Source organism: Danio aesculapii, chromosome 10, assembly GCF_903798145.1.
Source record: "Danio aesculapii chromosome 10, fDanAes4.1, whole genome shotgun sequence".
Classification (NCBI taxonomy): domain Eukaryota; kingdom Metazoa; phylum Chordata; class Actinopteri; order Cypriniformes; family Danionidae; genus Danio; species Danio aesculapii.
The window spans coordinates 37,604,043-37,629,083 of record NC_079444.1 but is presented as its reverse complement, the minus strand read 5'-3'; the positions used below and the strand labels follow the sequence as shown (position 1 = coordinate 37,629,083).

Genomic DNA, 25,041 nt, shown 5'->3' with positions numbered 1-25,041 from the left:
AAAATCTCAGACAATAAACGGGACACAAACAGATAGATGGGAGAGTTGGAGAGCTGAGACGCAGGCGGCGTCCAAACAATTGAAATAAATAGAACAAAACAACCTATTCTATTGGCCCAACCTCTACCCTTACTATCCAAAAAAAATATATATCAATATTGAAAGGAGAATCTTTTTTTGGAAACCTACACTAAGATAAGAGAAAAACAAAAGTACAGCAGGTGGAGCTCGCCCCTAACCTAGTGTGTCTAACAAAAGTGATATTCAAAGCCTACGTGTGCACTATGTACTGTATGTCGGACCATCAAAATAAAGTGTGACCAAATAGCAATTGGGGTGACATGGTGGCTCAGTGATTAGCACTGTTGCCTCATAACAAGAAGGTCGCTGGGTTGAGTCCCGGAGGGGTCAGTTGGCCTTTCTGTGTGGAGTTTGCAAGTTCTCCCCATGTTGGTGTGAATGAGTGTGTATGGATGTTTCGTCCTCATATGTTGGATAAGCTGGATAATTTGGCGGTTCATTCCGCTGTGGCGAACCCTGATGAATAAAGGGACTAATCCGAAGGAAATTGAATGAATGAATGAAAAAACAGAATTTTATACACTGTAAAAAATGAAAACTTAATCAAGTTACTTAGGTTTGTTACAATTAAATGAATTAAGTTTGACAAAATGATGACAGTAAATTCAGTTTTCAATAATAAATTAAGGTATAGTTCATTCAGTTGTAACAAGTTTTAGTCATTTGTTTAGGAGAACAAGAATAAAACAGTACATACAGTACAAATCATGTCCTTTCTATGTTAAATAATAATATTAATAATAATAATAAGAAAAATTATATTTATTATTATTTAATTACAGTACAATAAATTATTATTATTTTATTACAGTACAAAGCAATTACTTTGGTTAATAATAATAATAATAATAATAATAATAATAATAATAATACTTTTATGTTTTGTGGCAATACTTGTACTTGCCATAAATAAATTACTAAAACTTGTTGCACCTAAAAGTACCAAATTTATTACTGAAACTGTCATATATTAAGTTTGTCAAACTTAATTCATTTAATCGTAACAAAGTCAAATTAATTTGTTTAGGTTTTCACTTTTTTAATGTATTACGCTGTGAAAAGATTTTGGTTTCCACACAATGGATTTGTCTTGGGACAACATTACAGAATTAAGTTACTTATTAGTTTTTACAAATTTATACGGATTGAACATAAAACGATTACGTTTCCCCCTAAAAAAACTCAATAATTGTAAAGTAGTTTGAACAAACAGCAAACATCATTTTTTGAGTGTAGATTGTATAGGGGAGAGCGGGGACGAAAGTAACGTTTTTTATAAAACCTCATTTTAAGAGATAACGTTTTTAGCAGAAATATATTTCTGCTGTGGTTACAAACTCACAAGAGTGCTCTATCAAAATCAGCTGTTGTTTTGTATCAATGTAGAACAACTCACAATATACAATACAACTCCAATGTAATTTCACTTTAAACAAAAGTTGCACCATTGGCAGGGTTAAAAGTAACTCAACAATATTAGATTTATTGGCTTAATCTTCTTTGTTTTAAATATATCTGACTATGACCTTGTTAATAGTAACTGCAAAAATATTTTGCCCTTTATTTTTGCAAAAAAATATTAAACTTCATTTTCATTTTCATTTCAGCTCCATCAGATGTTTTAAAAGCAAACCAACAATGCAAAATGTTAACATTTTCTACAGTTTTCAAATTTTATTTATTATTATTGGCAATATGCATTCATCTTATAAAACATATGAGTCAAAACACTGCAAACTCTAATGTGAAAGTGAAAAATAATGTTTGTCTATTAGCAGAGAGAGATTAATAACAGTGTTACTTTCGTCCCCACAGGAACTCTTGCCAATTAAACCTGAGTTACTTTTAAACTAAAAAAACTCAGAGATTTAAAACTTAAGGATGTGTTATTGCACTACAATATATGCCCTTAAAAACTGAAATTCAGACCTAACCGCGGGACACGGCCCCAAAATCAGCTGATATTTGGCAGCTCCATCAAGGGTTGCATGCTGAATGTGTTGTTATAGCCTGGAAAGTAAATGTTGTCAGGGCTTAAAAAAAAAATCAATGTGTTACTTTCATCCCACGTTAGTTTCGTCCCTGCTCTCCCCAAAAGTAAAGAGTTCAGTTTACTTAAAGAAAGTCAAGTTTACTTGCTGCCTTCAAATTATTAAGTGAATGAACTTTGTACATAATTACATAAATTAAGTTCACTTAACAGTTGCATGTCACAACAGATTTACTCACGTTTTAAAGTAATGTCTACTTGTTACTTTTAAGGCAATGGGTTACTCACTTTGTAAAAAGAGTTTAGTTACAGTACTTAAAAAACAGTGTATTTGTATTCCTGTATCTTCAGCTTTTATTTAAATGTCATGTAAAGGTTAAGTAATTGTGTTTTGTTGTAGTTCTTTGAGTAAAATGATTAAAATAAATAATTAATATTTAGGCTACTGTAAAGTGACATTTCAAGTAAGCCTGCCCTATTTTTTTGTTCGTTTAAAATAATGTTGGGCTTGATTTTTGCACTAATAACTGCCTGGAACATATCAATCATCTGCGGGTATTATTAAATGAGTCAAAATTATGTTTGTGGTGAAAGTTTAATTTCAAAGTTGCTGCTTAATCTGAGGCATTTTGATGTTGTGCTGTTTTTATTAGTTGTCCAATGGAATTACCAAGTTAGTTAAATTAAACAAACCACACTATACAGATATTACAGTTACACTATACAGTGTTTTATGTTCAGCATGTGGCTTGCGGTCAGTAATCATTACAGAGAAAACTAATCTAATTTTCAGATTGTTTACCCTACACTTACAGAGGAAAACTATATTTAGAGACTGAACTAGAACTAACTACTTCAATTGTAAACAAAACCACAGGTAAATAAAACAAGAAACAAATGAATAGATAAAATGTGTAAATTGGCTATCTTGTTGCCCCTGCAATACTTTTTTTATGATGGTAGCGCCATCTAGTGTTGAAAAACTGAGGCGTTTGTCACAAAACCTATGAGGTAAGATTGTGTTCAGGCATATTGGCAGAGTCGTCTATTAAAAACAATTATAATAAATAATAATTTAAGAAAAAAACAAAGCCAAAGATAAGCGAGTGTCGTCATTGAGGAGGAGATCAGTACAACTCTACAACTGAATAAGTGTAAATGTAAGTAAATTGAGTACATTTAAGTCCTAATCTTTAGTAACTTATTCTCATTTATTCATTTTCCTTCGGCTAAGTCCCTTATTTATCAGTGTTCACCACAGCAGAATGAACCGCCAACTATTCTGGCATATGTTTTACGAAGTGGATGCCCTTCCAGTCACTTTAAAAGAGGGACACAAAAGAGTGTTGATGCAATTATTCATTGTTTTTCCCCTATGTTTTCTCCATCTTCTCATCCTCCTCCTCCTTTTACTTCTCCTCCTCCTCATCCTTCTGCTCATCCTGCTACTAATTTTTTTTTTTACAACACCAGACGCAAGAGTTCATTCTTAAACAGATAAACAAAACAGACAGGGACAAAATAATTTTAATGCATTTTTTATGTTTTTTCTCGCTCTCCTTCCTCCTCATCATCCTTCTACTCATCCTGCTGCTGATTTTCTTCGTTCTTTTTCTCTTCTTCGCCACTTTCTCCTTTATCTCCTCCTTCATCTCCATCACCTTCATGTTGTCCTTCTCATTCTCATTCATCTCCTCTTTCCTCCTGCTCCTTCTCTCCTTCTTCTTCTTTTTCTTCCTAATCCTTCTCCTTTTCCTTCCCTTCTCCTCCCCTCCCTTCTTAATCTTGCCCTCCTCCCCTTCCTCTAATTAACCCCTGAATAATCAAAACCCAGTGTAAATATGTCTCACCATGGCCATTTTCAGGCGTTTGTTTAAGCTGTGCTGTGTTTTTCTCAGCTTTGAGGAAAAGGGGTAGCTTATAAAAACTCCTTTTCCTCCTTTTCTCCATTCTTGGTTGTTCTTTCTCCAGTTTAACACTCGGTGTTGGGATGTGTGAAACTTACTCAATGATGTTAAAGTGACAGTCTCTGTCTCGCACCGTGGATTGCTAAACAGCTGTGAATCAATGTCAATACCAAACAAAACCACCACTAAAACCACTTCAAAACCACAACCACTACAAACCTCTACCACAAACGCACTGAGCTCTACACGATGATGCATGGCTTTGCACACCGCTCGGAATGCATTCACAATGATGTGGTGTGTAATAAGACACTTCTCTGCAATGTTTTCTTTTAAAGAAAAAAGACTGAGGATACATGGAAAGTGCATAAAACAAATGCCAGCTGCATAACTTCCTTTATAAGCAACAAAACCTTGTTTATTTGTGAGTTAAATATATATATATATATATATATATATATATATATATATATATATATATATATATATATATATATATATATATATATAAATTAATTAGAAATTGATATATCTGATGACAAAGGACTTAAAAGGTTTTGTAAAACCCAAATCCAAATTTGAATACAGCCCTTCAGAAGTTAGGGTCAGCAATACTTGAATTATTTGAATAATATTGTAATTATTATAAATATAATTGATATTAAATAAATAACATATTATTATTATTGTTATTCTTGTTTTCAGCACCACATGATCCTTGATTTGATGATCAGTAAACTTGAAATTAAATTAAATTAAATTATGTAAAATAAAAATTATCTAACTGATTTCAAATCTGGACAAAAAGCAAATCTGGAAAAGCTTTTTCAGTAATCGTCTTCAATTTAAGCCACATTTATTGTGAATCTGCATTCCTTTTTCGTTTTGTTGACAGCTCTGTTCTCCATTCATTTACATTGTGCGAGTTTATATTTGGTTTACTGTTGTTAACAACATCAGTGTTCAGTGTTAAATAATTAAATTAGTAAATCATGTAGCCTGAATTCTCATTTCATCACATATGTTCTTCTCAGTTACCTGTAGAGGGAAGCATTTACTCATATTTCATTGCAGTAATTCAGTACACGCAGTCTGGGATTTCAATTGCAATTGTTGTCTATTATTTTCTCTATTTATACTATTATTTCACACATGGCCATAATAATAATAATAATAATTTGATTGGATTCATAGGCGACACGGTGGCTTAGTGGTTAGCACTGTGGCCTCACAGCAAGAAGGTCTCTGGTTCAAGTCCTGGCTGGATAAGTTGGCATTTCAGTGTGGAGTTTGCATGTTCTCCCTGTGTTGGTGTGGGTTTCCTCCGGGTGCTCTGGTTTCCTCCACAGTCCAAAGACATGCACTAAATTGGCCGTAGTTATGTGTATGAATAAGAGTGTATGGGTGTTTCCCAGTATTGGGTTGCAGCTGGAAGGGCATATATTAAATATTCTAACCTCACTGAATACATTACTCAGGAGGGACGAGTCCTGTTTACTTTTACCTGTTTACTCCCCACACAGAACTTAACAAAAACATTAGCGAAAATACATTTTCAGATGTTTAACAGGACATTAAAAGGCATTGAGTTAGAGAAAGGCATGAGGATTATGTTGGCCTATTAGTTTATGAAGTATACATTGCATTTCGGGCAGCATGGTGGCACAGTGGGTAGCACAATCACCTCACAGCTAGAAGGTTGCTGGGTCAGTTGGCGTTTCTGTGTGGAGTTTGCATGTTCTCCCCGTGTTAGTGTGGGTTTCCTCCGGGTGCTCCGGTTTCTCCCACAATTCCAAAGACGTGGTATGAATTGAATAAGCTAAATTGTCCAAAGTGTATGTGTGTGAATGAGTGTGTATAGATGTTTCCCAGTGATGGGTTGCAGCTAGAAGGGCATCCGCTGCTGAAAACATATGCTGGATAAGTTGGTGGTTCATTCCGCTGTGGCGACCCCTGATTAATAAAGGGACTAATCCGAAAAGAAAATTAATAAATGTAGGTTTATTTCTAGTAACCCAACTCAAAAATTCATTGTATGTGTAAACAACATATACCTGGCAATACAGCTCTTTCTTATTCTGAAATGTTTATATTTCCAGCCAAGTCTTTATCATGATACATCGATATGGATGATATTTGTTGCTTCTGTAAAGCAGATAAAGAGAGTCTCTGTCTTTTATTTTCTGATTGTCAAGTGGTAAACGGTTTCTGGGTGGATTTAGCAAAATATACCTTTGATAGATCGAATTTAAATTATTAAAATTATTTTATAAAAAAGATAAAATCCAATAAAGATCTTGAATATATTGTTAACCTTTGTATTCTATTGACAAAATTTCACGTACATAAACACAAATTTGCTAACTAATTTTTTTCTTTATTACTATTATTATAATTATTAGACTATTGTTGTTTTTATGTTCCTGTTCAATTGTGCAATAATAAAACGTTTAAATTTGACATCAGTAACATCTGTGGAGACAGCAGATGGCGCTGTAGGATTTGCTTTGCGCGGAACTACCAAACAAACAGGCCCACGACATTTTCCTGACGTGTTTCAAAGACTTATTTCGTCTTTTCAGCTGAAGTAACACATGTAAGGATTGTACATCTTGTATTCTTGTATGATATCACTGATTCTGCCGTAGGTTTTTGTGTATTTAGTCATTTTCAGCGAAACTTCTGTTTTGTTAACATGAACAAGCTACACCAGGGGACTGTTTTCATGTCTGTAATATATATGTTTTTTTGCCCCAGCATCAATGAGTACAGAAAAACATCCATCTTGCTCTTGAATGAATACTTTCTAAGGGATTTTATGCAAAGATTTATTTGTGCAAATGTGTTTGTTTTCTTTAGATTAGGCTAGTCAGTTACAAAGGAACTATTCTAACAAATGTCATTTTAGACCATGGTATAAAACGAGTACACCCATATGTACATGTATGGGAAAGCATAAATGAAACTTTTTGCCTTATTACTCTACTCTTCAACTGTCAATGTGGAAAAACAGTTGTTTTTTAAACATACCTTTATTAATAATCAAGTACACTTTACATTGTATGGATATTGAGGTGTTATATTTGCACATTCGTTCAGTGACAACTTGTGACATGCCTCCTATATTGTTTGCCATGGTACTTTAAAAATTCAGTCTAAAATCACACGTAAATATGACTTGAAAATAACATTAACACACTTTATTTGTCTGTGAACCGTTGAACTTTGAAAGTCCTTGGCTTTTATTAATTTAACTGAATATGCAAAGAATATTTTGTGAAATTATATTATTAAGGAGAGACTCTGAATGTGTGAATATTTACCAGAATAATACTTATCATGGTAAATAATTACAAATAAGAGCTGCCTTTTAGTGTATACATGTATGTAATTGTATTTTATAACTTAATTTGTTGTCGGTTTTTCTAAATTATAAATCATGCTATCAAAACATACAAATCACTGTTGCAATAATTGTAATGAGTTTTTCTTCTTTTTACAGCATCATTCTTTTACCTGGACTGATGGTGACCCTGATGAACTTCTGAATCATCCAACACCTTCATTCTTATGCACTTTTTAAAGGTAACGCTGGCTATGTTAAATTTTTTTTAGATCAATCTGGGGTCATTTAAAGTGTAGTGCTGAAATACTTGGAGATATGAGCATGCATTTTCTCGCTAGGTTCATTTTAAGGTATTATCTGATGCTCATTTAGTCTTTAAATGCTCAGTTCTACATTATTCTTACTCAGCATCTCTCTTGCACACTGGGTTATTTCTGTATCTGCTGATATGCATTCCCACTGATGGCGGTAGATTTGAGATGCCCTGCTGGAGCATTCTTTCAGAGATCAAATATAATGGTCTGAAATAAGTGGGAACAGATGGACTCGGATCTATTTTTGGAAGGTGATGCAAGGGAATCTGACGAGTGCTTCGAAGTTTGCATAACAATCTTGGTTGCTTTCCAGACAATTTTAGAGTCTGAATTAATTATTGATGTTTGTTGTGGTATTGTCTAATCACTATTGAATTCAAAAAAGGGCTTCTGTTTTTAGAAGAGGCTTTTTTTTCTAAACAAAGTGCATAAATCATATTAAAGGCAAAGACCTGGACATGCAGTGGAGAATACTAGTACGCTTTTAATACATTATACAAATCAAATAATTTATTTGTACAGTTGGCCATATCAGTAATGTCAAGCTTTTTTGATATATATATATATATATATATATATATATATATATATATATATATATATATATATATATATGTATATATGTGTATATATATATATATATATATATATATATATATATATATATATATATATATATATATATATATATATATGTATATATGTGTATATATATATATATATATATATATATATATATATATATGTGTATATATATGTATATATATATATATGTGTATATATATATGTGTATATGTATATATATATGAATATATATGTGTATATGTATATATGTATATATATGTATATGTATACATGCATGCATACATACATACATACATACGTATTGGGGTGTTACAGATCATGGTTGATCCAAGATCCGTACTGAACTTGTAGGTTAAGCCAACATTTATAACAATTACAGAGAGATGGCCTCCCATGTCATTAAATCCACATGTATGAAAGCATTTTGGCTTCTCTGTAAAATATAATGATGACGGAAAAAGTTGTGGTTAGACCTGCCTAAATGCTTTCTTAGGTTATTAATTAAAGGTGTTTTCTGTCACTGTTTGTTTAGCCTGCATCAATGCATTCAGTGTAAAGCTGCATGAAATAACATTAAAAGATCATGATCTCAATTCAAACCCGCGCAGCATGAATGATAAATGATAATGATTTGCATATGTTTATTAATCCTTCTAATAAGCTCTGCATTCAAATCTGCATTTGATCGAGAGAGATTCAGTTTTTACACTTTTTCAGTTCGTTACAAACAATTAAACAGAAGAACTGGGAGAACAGTTTATAGTTCAGATATAAACACTGATGTTTATGGTAAAGATTAAAATCTCCATTTAATGGAACTTGACACTAGTGAATGTTGTAGCAATTACATTGTGTAACCAATGGGTGGCAACCAACAACCATCAAAATTATGTCACTGAATAGGTTTTCAAAAATGATGCACCTGTAATGAAACATGAAGTTTTATGTGTGAATTTTTGAATCATTCATTGAAAATAAATGTATGATGTACAAAATGTTAGATTTTTATATTTAACATTATTAGCAACAGTAGCGAAGATCATTTTTTTTGGATTGAATACTTTTTTTTTAGCTGGTTCTTTCTTGATTTAAAGTTTTTATTCATTAAAATTACAGGTTCTAAGTTCTGTTTGTTAAAACCAATGCTTTTTGCAGTAATGTTTTTGTATAAATGGAAAGCAAATGACATGTGTCTCCCTTTTTTGCTGATCCGAAAAATTGACTGATCTATGACTCAAAAATCGTAGTGTGATCCGATCCGTTACACCACTAATGCCATGATGACAGTAAATAATATTTGACTAGAGGTTTTTCAAGACACTTCTATACAGCTTAAAGTGACATTTAAAGGCTTAACTAGGTTAATTAGGTTAACTAGGCAGGTTAGGGTAATTATTGCACAATCATGGTTTGTTCTGTAGACTATCGAAAAATTATAGCTTAAAGGGGCTAATAATATTGACCTTAAAATGTTTTTTGTTTTTTTTATTAAAAACTGCTTTTATTCTAGCCAAAATAAATCAAATAAGACTTTCTCCAGAAGAAAAAATATTATCAGACATACTGTGAACATTTCCTTGCTCTGTTAAACATCATTTGGGAAATATTTAAAAAAAAATCAAACGGGGGTTTAATAATTCTGACTTCAACTGTAAATAGTGAATGATTTGTCATATTTATTTATTTATTTATTTATTTATTTATTTATTTATCTATTTATCTATTTACTTATTGCTTTTTGACCTTGAACATATCAGTAATGTCAAGCTTTATTTGATTATAATGTATGGTTTGTCTTATTTATTATTATTTATTTATTTTTATTATTTGTTGCTTTTTGATCTTAAACATATCAGTAATGTCAACCTGTTTGTTATATGTAGTGTAAGATTAGTCTTTATTTTTTTAATTTTTGAACATTTAATTTTTTTTTTTATATCTTGAACAAATCAGTAATGTCAACCTTTTTTGATTATATAGTGGATGGTTTGTCTTTATTTATTTATTTAATATTATTATTATTTTGTTTTGTTGCTTTTTGATCTTAAACATATTAGTAATGTCAAGCTTTTTTGATTATAATGTATGGTTTGTCTTATTTTTTATTCTGATTTATTTTTTTTAATTTGTTGGTTTTTTTATCTTAAACATATCAGTAATGTCAAGCTTTTTTGATTTGTATATAGTGAATGATTTGTCTTATTTATTCATTTTATTTTTATTATTTGTTGCTTTTTCGATCTTAAACATATCAGTAATATCAAACTTTTTATTTTTATTATTATTATTATTATTATTAATATTATTATTAAATGTTTTGCTTTTTGATCTTGAACAAATCAGAAATGTCAAACCATTTTTGATTATATATAGTGGATGGTTTGTCTTTATTATAATTTTCTAATTATTATTATTATTATTAATAGTAATAATAATAATAATCATTATCATCATATTTTTTTTTTCTTTTTCATCTTAACATATCAATAATGTCAAACTTGTTTGACTAGATATGATCTATAATTTGTCGAGTGTCATTACTATGTTTCCAGTAGGTGGAGCTGTTTACTCACTCTCATTGTGACCATGGTAAAAGTACCTCCTAAAAACATACATCAGTATATCAGCTTTTCTTAAGTATAACTGTAAGGTTTAGGTGAATGTGTAGATTATGCAAGACACTTTTTTATCCTCAGTGGCTTTAGTCTGTGTGTATTAGTCACATTGCTGGAAGAACCATAATAAGCTATAAAACTTAAAAAGCTATAAAGGTGAGATACGTGTTATAGCACTGCCTTATAATTTGCTCTCAAACCAATGATATTTATATTTATTTATAAACACAACGGTTCAAGCCTGTCATGAACATGTGCTGCACCACGATTCTGACAGAGCGTCTCATCTGAATGAATCCTCGCCAGATGTCTGACCCGTATTCTCTCAAACCCCTGCTGCCAAACGCTCTTAGTTAACAATGAAAATGACCTAAATTAGTGGAATACAACATCTTAAAGTGACAGTACCACCCCTAAAATTACCAATCTGTCTTTATTTACACTCATGTTGTTGCATATACCCATATGCTCCAACAGGAACTAAAAAGCACCATAAAAGTGCTGTTATATTCAAATGTGTCTGATAAGCTGTGCAATTTGCTTGAGGGACATATTAAAGTGAAGTTTATTTTTTCACTTTCTTTTTTCCAGAGCTCACATTTACATTTGTCCATTTAGCAGACGCTGTTATCTATAGAGACTTTTAGATGGAGGCAAAAGATTTATCATTTGAGATTCAACAGTACTTTCAGCAGTAAATTAGATTCCAGGAGATAAAAAAAGACCAAAAAATGGGATTTGTAAATAATGGCAAGGCAAGTTTATTTATGTAGCACATGCACAATGGTAATTCAAAGTGCTTTACATAAACAAGAATAAAAGACAAGAAAATAAAAACAACAACGAATTAAAATGAATAAAATCGGATAAAAACAGATAAAAAAATGTTAAAACAGGTTTTAAAGGAATGAAAAAGACATAATAGTGTGATATGTGGGACGTAGCACAGTGCTCATTCAGTAAAGGCACAGCTAAACAGATGTGTTTTCAGTCTTGATTTGAATGTGCCTAATGTTGGAGCACATCTGATCATATCTGGAAGCTGATTCCAGCAGCAGGGGGCGCTGTTAGTAGCTGAAGGTGGATTCACCCTGCTTTGACTGAACTCTTGAAGTTTCTAATTTACTTGATACTAATGATCTGAGTGATCTGTTAGGTTTGTATTCAGTGAGCATATCTGTAATATATTGAGGTCCTAGGCCATTTAGTGATTTATAGACAAGTAATAATACTTTAAATTATTCTGGATGTAACTGGGAGCCAGTGTAAAGACCTGAGGACAGGTGTGATGTGCTCAGATTTTCTGGCTCTGGTCAGAATCCTGGCAGCAGCATTCTGGATGAGCTGCAACTGTCTTTTTGGGATGAAACAATGAATTTTGGTAGGGTTGTACTATCTTTTTTGACTGTTACAGATTTTAATATACAACCGTTGTATTCTGGTATCCCAATTCCAATATTTGGGACTTGATATTTATTTTAAAGTGGGTTTTTTGTTGTTACTGTCATTAATCTAGATTCATTTTTATGATTTAATTTCCCAATTACACATGCAGTGCAATTATCATTATTTTCTATTTTTTATTATTATTATTGTCTGACATTTATTTATTTATTTATTTATTTATTTATTTATTTATTTATTTATTTATTTATTAGCTTTTTCGATTATACTTTTTTGATTATAAAGTGCATCTGGAAATTATTAATAGCGCTTCACTTATTCCACCTTTTTTATGTTACAGCCTTATTCCAAAATGGATTTAATTTATTTCCTCAAAATTCTACACACAATACCCCATTATGACAATGTGAAAACTGATTTTTTTGAAATTGTTGCAAATTTGTTAAAAATAAAAAAGCTGAAAATTCACATGTACATCAGTATTGACAGCCTTTGCTGTGAAGCTCTAAATTGAGCTCAGGTACATTCTGTTTCCACTCATCATTCTTAAGAGGTTTCAGCAGCTTAATTGGAGTTCACCTGTGGTCAATTCAGTTAACTGGGCATGATTTGAAAAGGCATACACCTGTCTATATAAGGTATGATTTCTGGTGCTCTGAAAGTTCCAATGAGCACAGTGGCCTCCATCATCTGTAAGTGGAAGATGTTTGGAACCACCAGGATTCTTCCTAAAGTTAGCTGGGCATCTAAACTGAGTGATCGGGGGAGAAGGGCCTTAGTCTGGGAGGTGATCAATAACCCAACTGTCTGTGCATCAATCCACCAATCAGGCCTGTATAACTGTTCATCTTCCAGCAGGACAATGACCCAAAGCACACCGCCAAAATATCAATGGAGTTGCTTCACAACAACTCTGTGAATGTCCTTGAGTGGCCCAGCCAGAGCCCAGACCTAAATTTTATTGAACATCTCTGGAGGGATCTGAAAATGGCTGTACACTGTCGCTTCCCATCCAACCTGATAGAGCTTGAGAGGTACTGCAAAGAGGAATGGGCAAAAATTCCCAAAGACAGGTGTGCCAAGCTTGTGGCGTCATATTCAAAAAGAATTGAGGCTGTAATTGCTGCATCAACAAATTGAGCAAAGGCTGCTAATACTGATGTACATGTGATTTTTCAGTTTTTTTATTTTAATAAATTTGCAACAATTTCAAAAACTCTTTGTTCACATTGTCATTATGGTGTTTTGTGTGTAGAATTGAGGAAATGCATGAATTTAATCCATTTTGAAATAAGGCTGTAACATAAAAAATGTGGAAAATGAGAATACTTTCCAGATGCACTGTACAGTGTATAATTTGTTTTATTTGTTTATTAATGAATTATTTATTTGGTCTTAGAAAGTGTGTAACTGTTCTACGTGGAGAAAAATTTAGATTTCGTAGCAGACACTATTCATCTAAGGGCCTCCTTTCATGAACAGGCCTGTCACAATAAATAATATTTGGGGAACATCATACAACAGTACTTGGGGATGACCTCACCAAATTTTTGGTGCTGCAAAATACATGTGCCAATTCACAAATAACGCTTACAATGACATTTACATTCTACCTCACCGGTGTCAAAGTTTATAATTGGACATTTACCTAATAGGACATTTAATAGTGTATACAATTAGACATTTACCTTTTTAACATCAAATTATAGAATCTAAATAACCTTAAGAATGACACTTTTTAAAGTGTTGATGACTGTTTGCATTATCATGATGTTATATAATCATTATTAAATCAGTGGCATAAAATGATCTCATAATGACAATATTATTGCTTATCGCAACAATTTCTGACAATATATCGCACAAAACAACAAATCGTTTTCGTGGCAGACCTATTTATTTATGAATAAAGTTTTAGTTTGCTGTTTCTGCTTTTTTTGATGGTGTGGTTAATATTTTGATGATTTTAAATTGATATATTAATCTGATAAATATTGGCAGCTGATGCATCTCATATCATCCTTAAAAAAACAAAACATACTGGAACATTTTTGCTTTTTGCTATCTTAAATTAGTCTCACTCCAACTAGCAGTCAATTCTTTCAGACTATCAAGACATGTTTGTTACAATACATCATAGACACTAAATATCGCACATCCTTATGCAACCCTAAAGTGAACGTTGTCTCAGCGTTAAGGGAATGTGTGTTTCACTGCATCCGCTACAGACGTTGATTAGCAGGTACACACTTCAGCATCTGCTCATGAAACAGGTGCTCTCATCAGCCATGCGTGTAACATCAAAAGCTCTCCTGACGAAAACGGTAAAGTGTTACCGCAGTTTAACAAATTGCAGTGGTGTGTGTTATGCAATGGTCTTCCCTTCCTCTCGATAGTAAAGTCTGTTCTGTCGGCGGAGTTGCCCTGATCTCTCGCTTGTGTTTTTCCTCTCTCCTCCTTCACCGCAGACGAGAAGTGACAGTATCCCTCCTTCCTACACGCCCTTTCGGCTGACCTTTCCTGTCTGCTTTTCTTGGGTTCAGGCGAGAGTGATGAAGCCTCTCAGTGCTCGGGCCAGTATGACTAAGACAGAACAAGATTACCTGTGACATGGGCGGGAGAACAGAGGCGCTGGAGTGTTTGTTCAGTGACACGGGTTTGCTGCAGTGCATTGTGGGGCTGGAGTCAGTGCATGTTTCAATGAACTGCCTCATTCGTCTCGATATGACTCTCTCTTTCTCTACTCTAATGGGTGGGAACTAGGGCTGCGATATTTATCGTTTCAGCATCAATATCGCAATGTGATCGTTTGCATATCATCACATGTGCAATGTTGAAATTGTGCCGTTCGCAACTTTAGTAACGATGAATTTTATTGAATTACTTTTACAGTGAAAATTGTTCAGTATTATTTCACATTTGAATATTTAATTACTTTTCCTCAATACTGTTAAACTCAAGACATAAAATGAAAACAGAGTATTTATAAAGCACATTTCTAAGCTGAAACCCTCATTCTATGGTAAACTGGAACGATTGTCTTTAAATAAAGAATTATTTATGCCTATTTAATTATTCATTTATTATTTATGCGCATTAAGACATTTTTTAAAAAGTAGCTATTAAATATTTAGTATTTAAGTATTTATTTCTAAAATGAAAGCATCAGTCTAGTACAGGGATGGTCAAACTCGATCCTGGAGGGCCGGTGTCCCTGCATAGTTTTGCACCAACCCTAATCAAACACACCTGCTTGTAGCTTTCTAGTGATCTTGAAGACACTAATTAGGGTGTTCAGGTGTGTTTGATTAGTGTTGGAGCAAAACTCTGCAGGGACACCGGCCCTCGAGGATCGAGTTTGCCCATGCCTGGTCTAGTAGGTTATATGTAGCACCTATGCAATGTTAAAATTGTACCGTTTGCAACTTTAGTAACGATTCATTTTATTGAATTACTTTTACAGTGAAAATTTCCCAGTATTATTTCACATTTGAATATTTAATTACTGTTCCTCAATACTGTTAAACTCTGTGGAAAACAGTAAAACATTGTGTATTTTATTTATATCTTTTTATTTACTCTATTAGTTGTGCTTGTAGATTGTTTATTATACATTATGCAATCTAAAATGATAAATTATTTTCAAATAGAGAAATTCAAGTCATCTGGTGAAGTTGTATTCATATGGCAATATATAGTGGGTACGGAAAGTATCCAGACCCCCTTACATTTTCACTCTTTTTTTATATTGCAGCCGTTTGCTAAACTCATTTAAGGCACTTCATATTGACACGGCACTTCATATTGACAGAAAAACACAGAATTGATGACATTTATGCAGATTTATTTAAAAAGAAAATCTGAAATATCACACAGCAAAATCCTGAGTAAAATTTACTCAGTTTAGATAGTATTTGGTCCCTCTCTAAATTGAGTACTCAAGTTAATAAGACAATGAAAGTATTAATTAAGTGACGATTGAGCACTGATGATGAACACCTGATGTTAATAAGCAGAAACACAGAAGAGAAACACAAAACTACAACTGACTTTAGTCACAGCCTTAGATGAAATTAGCGAAAATATAATACATTGAATCTCTCAAAATCTCAGCAGAGGATCATTAAGCAACTTCACAAACAGCAGCTTTACTTTTTACCAACCTATTTACCCTTATTTAAAGAGGGACCAAATACTCTCTGAACTGAATACATTTTACTCTGAGGATTTTGCTGTGCATAAGTGATCTGAGAATATTCAGACCCTTTGCTCAGTATTTAGTAGAAGCCCCCTTTAGATCTAATACAATCATGAGTCTTTTTTTGTTAAAGATGTAACGTTTTTCACACCTGGATTTGGGGATCCTCTGCTATTCCTCCTTACAGATCCTCTCCAGTTCTGTCAGGTTGGATTGTAAACATTGGTGGACAGCCATTTTTAGCTCTTTCCAGAGATACTCAATTGGGGAAAAGCTCTAGGAAGGGTTCTGGTCATCCCACACGTCTTCCATTTAAGGATTATGGAGGCCACTGTGCTGTTTTTGTAACCTTTTGTTCAATTTTTTGTAACCTTGGCCAGATCTGGTCCTTGTTACAATTCTGTCTCTGAGCTCTTCAGGCAGTTCCTTTGACCTCATTTGCTCTGACATGCATTGTGAGCTGAAGGGTCTTAAATAGACATGTGTGTGGCTTTCCTAATCAAGTCCAATCAGTATAATCAAACACAGCTGGACTCAAATGAAGGTGTAGAACCATCTCAAGGACGATCTGAAGACATGGACCTCACCAGGGTTAAATATATGAGTGTCACAGCAAAAGCCGTGATCACACTGCACTTTTCTCCCACAGACTTCCATTCATACACACGTGAATGCAACAGACCAGGGGCCTCATGTACGAAGACACACAATGTGTGTGCAGTAGATCGCTCCGATTACATTGGGAAAACTGGCGATAACTGCAAGTTGCGCTTTAATGTTTGGCTGGTTAACTGTATGGTATGGAAACCTTATCTACAATCTAGACATGCGGATGATCTCGTCCCATGCAGCTGCCGTTACATGACTCAAAGATACTTTGTAGTGTGCAATTTAACACAACTGCCTCTAGGAGTCACCAATAGAAATAAAACAAGCACACACAAGAAATGCACGTATGCCAGGCATGAAGTTGGCGAGGACCAGCGCACATTCCCACGTTCATTTCATCGTTAGTAAATCCAAACGTGAGCGTAAAACCTGGCCTACGCAAAGTTTTATGCAAAGCGTTGATACATGAGGCCCCAGAAATGCAAGCTCGTGCGACAAGGTTGGCAGTTTGCTGCATTGCAAAGTTCAAGTTTGGTGAACTCTGACCTGAGGCTGTGTAATTAATCGAAAGTTCGGTTTCTATTTTGGCTTCTAACGATTCTGAAAAAACATTAATCGAGATGATAAAACAATTGCTGCATCATATACCCCCGGCCCCTTTCCAGTTGTACACATTTGTTGCTCTGCAAAGCTCAGTTCCAGATGAAAATGACTAAACGCATGTACTGTAATGTAACTTTTGCAGCACAGGATGTGCATCATTCAACGATGTACGTTTGAATCATTCATGTTTTTAAAAGTGCTAAAGAGATCACATGCTGTTGTGTTTATGTGCTTAGTCTCAGAGACGAGCAGAGCACACACATTTAAAGTCATCTTAATGTGAGCGCTTTAATGTTCAAATACATGCAAATTTATGTCAAAACGTGGTGTATAGTGATTCATATTAACCTTCATTTGTGTAATAAACAAACGAGTTGGGAATCAAAAGAGACATGATAAACCATAAATCAGAACCACACTGCTCTTAAAGTGACAGCGCGCAATATTCCTGCTGCCGACTGTTTTTATCATTAATCAAACAACAAAAGGAGAAAATCCCTCACTGCTCTTGACTGAAGGACTTTTGTATCTATAATTAAAGTTTTTTTTCTTGCAGTGAAGATGCTTAAAGCACAGTTTGTTTCATTTTTTATTCTATTGTATTTATTTCCCTTTCCTTATTTACAGGGAGGAAAATAACTGTATATATACAGCTGAAGGCAGAATTATTAGCCCTCCTGAATTATGACCCCCCGTTTCCTCCCAATTTCTGTTTAATGGAAATATTGTTTTTCCACCCATTTCTAAACATAACAGATTTAATAACTCATTTCTAATAACTGATTTATTTTCTCTTTGCCATGATGACAGTAAATAATATTTGACTAGATATTTTTCAAGACACTATTAAAGTGTGATTCAAAGGCTTATTTAGGGTAATTAGGCAACTCATTGTATAACAGTGGTTTCTTCTGCAGACAATCAAAAATATATATTGATTAAGGGGGCTAAAATATTGACCTTAAAACTGGTTTTAAAATATTTAAAATTGCTTTTATTCTAGCCAAAATAAAACAAATAAGACTTTCTCCAGAGGAAAAAATAGTATAGGAAATACTATGAAAAATTCCTTGATCTGTTAAACATCATTTGGGAAATATTTATTTAATTTATCATTTGTCTTTATTATAATTTATAATTATTATAAATTCACAGGAGGGCTAATAATTTCAACTGATAATCATTTTAAATAATCGTGATAACAATTATGACCAAAATAATCGTGATTATGATTTTACCCATAATCGAGCAGCCCTCTGACCTACAAAATCGCATCACATGACTGTGTGAGACCAATCGAGAATCAAAACATGCCCTCTCTGAACAGACATTTAAAATATGGTTCACTCGCTTTTTAAAAAAAAAAAAGTTTTTAATTGTTTTGTTTAATCTCACCCCTTTTCGCAGCACCAAATGACAGAATTTCGCGAGCTTAAACTCTAGTGTGACTGTGGCAAAAGGTGAATACTTAGTCCTGAATACTTAGGACCACGTGATATTTCAGCATTTCTTTTTTAATAAGTCTTCAAAACTGTCAACAATTCTGTTTTTCTGTTAATATGGGCTGCTGTGTGTACATTAAAGAGGAAAAAATAAACTTAACTGATTTTAGCAAATGGCTGCAATATAACAAAGTGAAAAATGTAAGGGGGTCTGAATACTTTCTGTACCCACTGCATATTGCAGAACAGCAAAATATTGAAATGCTAGAATTTTCGGATATCGTGCAGCCCTAGTGGGAACATCTGCAAATAAAAAAGAGAAGCTCATCATCAGCCATTATTTCATTACTCTGAATGTTGAAGTGTGCAGAGAGCCGAAGTACGTTTAATGACGACAGCAGCATCATGTCAACATGCTGTGTGGATGTGACATTTAGCTCTCACAGGGCTCGATCATCCTGATGCATTACACACATGATTGTGTGAAATGTAGAGAGTGAATTATGGGGTTTTGTATTGATGGCGGGTTTTATTTTCAGTTCTACACGACTGGAATAATTCCAGCAGCTTGTTGTTTCACAGTAGAAATGTTTTCGACACTGCTTTTGGAGACAAGCTGTTAGATTTGTAGAGATTCCTGTTGGTAAATGATGAAACACTATAGTGGAGTTGAGGCAGGATGTTTGACTTCACTACTACACCACTAGTCAAAAGTTTGGAGGCGCTGATATTTTTTTTTATGTTTTGAAAGAGTTTTATTCTCCTCACCATAAAAAAAGATAATATTCAGAAGTCTTACATACACTACTTACATTTTTACACAAAATGTAATTTATTCCTGGCATGTAAAGCTGAAATTTCAGCATCATTACTCAGATGATTAATGTTGCATGATGGGAAATATTATAATAGGGTGATTTGCTGCTTTGCTTTGATGAATTGGTGTTCAGTATTATTATAATTGTTCTTTTTTTATTATAAAAAATTTAAAAAATCTATTCTGGCTATGTTTTATTTAAAAAAAAAAAGAATAAATAAATATATATATATATATATATATATATATATATATATATATATATATATATATATATATATATATATATATATATATATATTTAATGTATCCTTGAATAATAAAAGTGTATTAAAACAGTGTAATGATAATTTTATTTTGCCAAATGGCTGCACATGCATGATTCGAATCTCCCGTTCCACCACATCCCAAAGGAGCTCTATTGGATTGAGATCTGGTGATTGTGGAGGCCATTTGAGTACCGTGAAACTTATTGCCACTTTCAAGAAACCAGTCTGAGATGATTCACGCTTTATGATGTGGTGCGGTATCCTGCTGGAAATAGCCATCAGAAGATGGGTACACTGTGGTCATAAATAGATAGACATGGTCAGCAACAATACTCAGGTAGACTGTGGCGTTGACACGATGCTCCATTGGTATTAATGGGCCCAAACCATCCGAGTGTCACAGCAGAAATCAATTGTCTCTCCACACTACCACCACCAACGTGAACGTGCAAAACCAGGTATAAGGGGAAGGGCTAAGGGGTAGAATTGTGATTGGGCCTTAGTGTTGCATAGCAAGACTTTTGATGATTTGTGTAATGTTGCTGTTTGTTTGGAAAAAGCAATCATATGAGCAACATGTAAAGCAATCAACCACAGCTTTTATTATGTGCTTGGAGGGGGACAAATCAGGTCAGTGGTTCACTGGTCACTCTTGAGCCTTACAGATGGAGAAACACTCATCAACAAGTCTCTGAGATTCTGCCTTTTACAGCATCACTCCTCCAGCCAACGCAATGCTTTCCAAACAAATTCACCACCTTAGATAATAATTCTTTTGATTGTAGTTCAAGGTCTGCTGTGAGCAATGTTCCAGTTATTATGCAGAATTCATAATCCACCTCCGTCTTTTTCAGGCTATAGATATTTATCCTGCTTTATTTATTAAATATCAGTCAGTTTCTCTGCTGAAAGGCGGCCATTTAGCTTCTATACATCTCTCTAGGTAATGCACCTGATCGGTGTCTAGTAGTCACAATGACCCTTGCCTGACCTATTCAATCATTCAGTCAAAACTCAGACTAGCTGGTTGAAAACTTGAGATCGCTGAGACCTCATTCCTTGCATGGACAAAGCTCTCATTCTAAGTTGCCTAACCTCTTGCGTTGAGATTGATCCTATATATTTCAGGGTCAACATCCAGCTTGCATCTAAAAAAGAGGCCATCGAGCGAACGCTTACAAAGCCAAAGGGTTAAACGAAGGGAGCTTTTTTTTGTTGCCGGTTGCCCGGAGGGAAAGCCACAGATTTTTCCTCCATTTTCCTCAGCGCCGCACAGCTAACAAAAGAGCTATTGGAGATCGGGTTTGTTGTCATTTGAAAGCAATGACCTTGCCTCAGCCTCTTATAACAGGTCGTACTGTTTTGGCACAGAAGCACTCATCTGGATGCCTCGTCTCAGCGGGGCGACCCGCAGAAATGCCTCCATAATAATGGAAGCAGTGATTGTTCACAAACAATCAACTGGAAGGCAATCCGGCTGATAAGAGAGACGGCTTTAGCAAGGAGATGGGTTATGAACATGGCAATGAGAGGTGCTAGATCTGAAATAGGAAAGGCAGAGGCTCTATAACCTGTAATCCTAGAGACAGCTAAAGCCCTCGGCAGTCAATGAGAGTGCCAATCACTGATGGATCACCTTTCTGACCTGCCAGTCATGCCATAAATGGGTGCAGCGGTATTTCTCGGTATGGTTTGTGTAAAGTTAAATGCAGGCTACGTGTCACCTGGCGGTTTAGATCTGCGGTTGAAACTACAAAGGTCATGTGGATCAATTTTGGTTAAGGCAGAGCTAAAAACTGCTGTTTTATCTACCTAGCCTTTCAAAGAGCCAGTCTGACAGCGTTTAACCCAGGATACTGTGGGGCAGGAAGGGAAATGTTATAGCTCTGCGGTTAAGGATCTGTGCTCCATACCCTGTGGTTACGTCCTTTTTAGCTTTTAGATGCACCACAAATAATCATTATCCATCACTTTGAGTGACTGGGTTGTTAATTTTCCTGTCATGCTCTATTTTTATCTGTCAGCAATGCTTGGTAATTTTTAATGTGACACTGAAGAATGTTAGAAGCGACAGCACTTTTGCTTTTCTTTTTTTCTCGTCATATTTTTATTGTTGTTCACCTGGTTTAAGTGCACTGAATGTACACCACCTGACAAAAGTCTTGTCGCCTATACAAGTTTTATGAACAGCAAATAATAGCTTGACTTCTAGTTGATATATTGGTATCAGAAGTGGCTTATATGAAAGGCAAAGGCCTCTAGATTACGCTTATTTGACCAAAAAAAATTATATGATCATAAATAATGTCCAGTGGAAAAAGATTAAATATTGTGTATGACTCCCATGAGCTTGGAGGACTGCATCCATACATCTCCTCAATGACTCTAATAACTTATTAATAAAGTCATCTGGAATGGTAAAGAAAATGTTCTTACAGGACTTCCAGAGTTCATTAAGATTCTTTGGATTCATCTACAATGCCTCCTCCTTCATCTTACCCCAGACATGCTCAATAATGTTCATGACTGGTGACTGGGCTGGCCAATTCTGGAGCACCTTGACCTTCTTTGCCTTCAGGAACTTTGATGTGGAGGCTGAAGTATGAGGAGGAGCGCTATCCTGCTGAAGAATTTGCCCTCTCCTGTGGTTTGTAATGTAATGGGCAGCACAAATGTCTTGATACCTCAGGCTGTTGATGTTGCCGTCCACTCTGCAGATCTCTCGCACACTTCCATACTGAATGTAACCCCAAACCATGACTTTTCCTTCACCAAACTTGACTGATATCTGTGAGAATCTTGGGTCCATGTGGGTTCCAATAGGTCTTCTGCAGTATTTGTGATGATTGAGATGCAGTTCAACAGAAGATTCATCTGAAAAATCAACCTTCTGCTACTTTTACAAATGATCAACTAAAAGTCAAGTTATTATTTGTTGCTCTTACAACTGAGATCAACGACAAGACTTTTGTCAGGTAGTGTAGACTGTTGGCGCTGTATTAGAGTGCATTTTGAGTTCTGAGACTAAAATAATGATATTGATGTGCAACAAGTAAATAAATAAATAAAAAAATCCAAATAGAATGTAATATAAGTATTCTTATGGATATCCAAAATGATTATTGGGATTACCAATAAGAAACAATGCAAAAAAACTATTTATATATCTTATTTTTATATGTGTACAGTGGAGATCAAAATTAGAAAACACGTTTCAAAATGATCAGGTCACTTCTTAGTCCTTTTCGAAGTTTTCCCAACAGTAGTAAAAGGGCAGTTTAACTGAGTTACATGTTTTCTGAAGCACAGTATTAAAAAAACATAAAATAATTATGTGTGCATGTTTTTCTTATTTGTGCATGTATACAGTGGTGATCAAAATTAGAGAACAACCTACTATTTCATAAATTTGATGTTACTGTGGGAGGCACGGTGGTTCAGTGGTTGCCTCACAACAAGAAGATCGCTGGTTCGAGTCCCGGCTGTGCCAGTTGGCATTTCTGTGTGGAGTTTGCATGTTTTCTCCGTGTTGGCGTGGGTTTCCTCCGGGTGCCCCGGTTTCCCCCAGAGTCCAAAGACACATGCTATAGGTGAACTGAGTAAACTAAATTGGCCCCAGTGTATGAGTGTGTGTGTGTGAATGTGAGAGTGTATGGGTGTTTCCCAGTACTGGGTTGCGCTTGAAAGGGCATCTGCTGTGTAAAAACATATGCTGGAATAGTTGGTGGTTTATTCCAGCTGTGGTGACCCCTGATAAATAATGGACTAAGATGAAGCAAAATGAATGAATGACATCACTGCGTAGTCCTATTGGATGTGTTTCTAATAGGAGTAAAATAGCAGTTTGATTAATTTGCATGTGTTCTAAAGCACAGTATAAATTCATAAAAGAAAGAACACTTAACAAAATTAGATAATATTTTAGATACCTCCCAGTTTAGGCATTCATTTGGCAAAACCTTTTTACCTGGCAGGCAAACTTTCCAGTATTCATTTACTTTGCTAGCCAACCTAAAGTGACTGAACAGCAACCTCCTACAGCCTGTTGATCAGATGAAGGCCAAAGTAATACTTTCAGCCAAAGCAAGAGTTGCTCATTTCAGATTTCTAAAATACTGCATCTTTGCAATGTCACTAACTCATTCAAAAATCCCCATAAAAAGCTTGTCATCCACAAAAATAAAAATAAATGCAAGATAGTCTGGAGAATCTTGATGGCAAATTCTTCAACATTTAAGCTGCAGTTGCTGGTTAAGGATTTTTATCCTGACATATACAGTGTCTCGAGTTGACACCACAACTAAAACTAAAAACTTCCTTTTAATTTTCATTGATGAAGATTACATTATTTAAAAAAAAAAGGTGTTAAATTATGATTCTCAACTATATCTCAACTATATATTGCATTTAAAACCATGCTGTATAAGATCTTACCGCACCTGTGTCTAGGGGTGGAACAATATAATTAAATTAGCCTAATTTGCCATTTACGATTATAGTTATAAACTACCTGAATGCTGAATTGATTGTTGAGGCCAATAGACTGTGGTGAGTGTATGAATCTGTAAATCAGGATTGGAAACTTGAGTCAGGGCTCTCCCTTGGCGAACCGTCAGGCGCCTTCAATATTTCATTTTAAAAACACTTTTCCAGACAGGTAATTAAGTGTTACACTCAGCTCCTGGAACAGATATGGCGCCCTAAATGATTCTAGTTGAGTTTAGACTGGAATTTAATTGATTTAAATGCACTGCTCTTTGACGCCGCCAGAATATAGAGTTTATGTTCTCTGGCTCATATTTTGTCGGGGTTAAAATGACAAAATTAAGGATGCATTCTTCAAGAAGGAAAAAGAAAAGAT

General features: G+C 34.4%; 1 long non-coding RNA gene across 1 annotated transcript in view; it reads left to right on the top strand.

Annotated features, from left to right (window-relative positions):
- Window positions 1–6,490: 6,490 nt before the first annotated feature.
- Window positions 6,491–25,041, top strand: part of LOC130236495 (uncharacterized) — a 94,249-nt gene continuing 75,698 nt past the window's right edge. The window contains exons 1-2 of the long non-coding RNA XR_008838470.1: window positions 6,491–6,574; window positions 7,481–7,563. This is a non-coding gene — a long non-coding RNA (uncharacterized LOC130236495). The remainder of the gene's footprint in view (window positions 6,575–7,480; window positions 7,564–25,041) is intronic.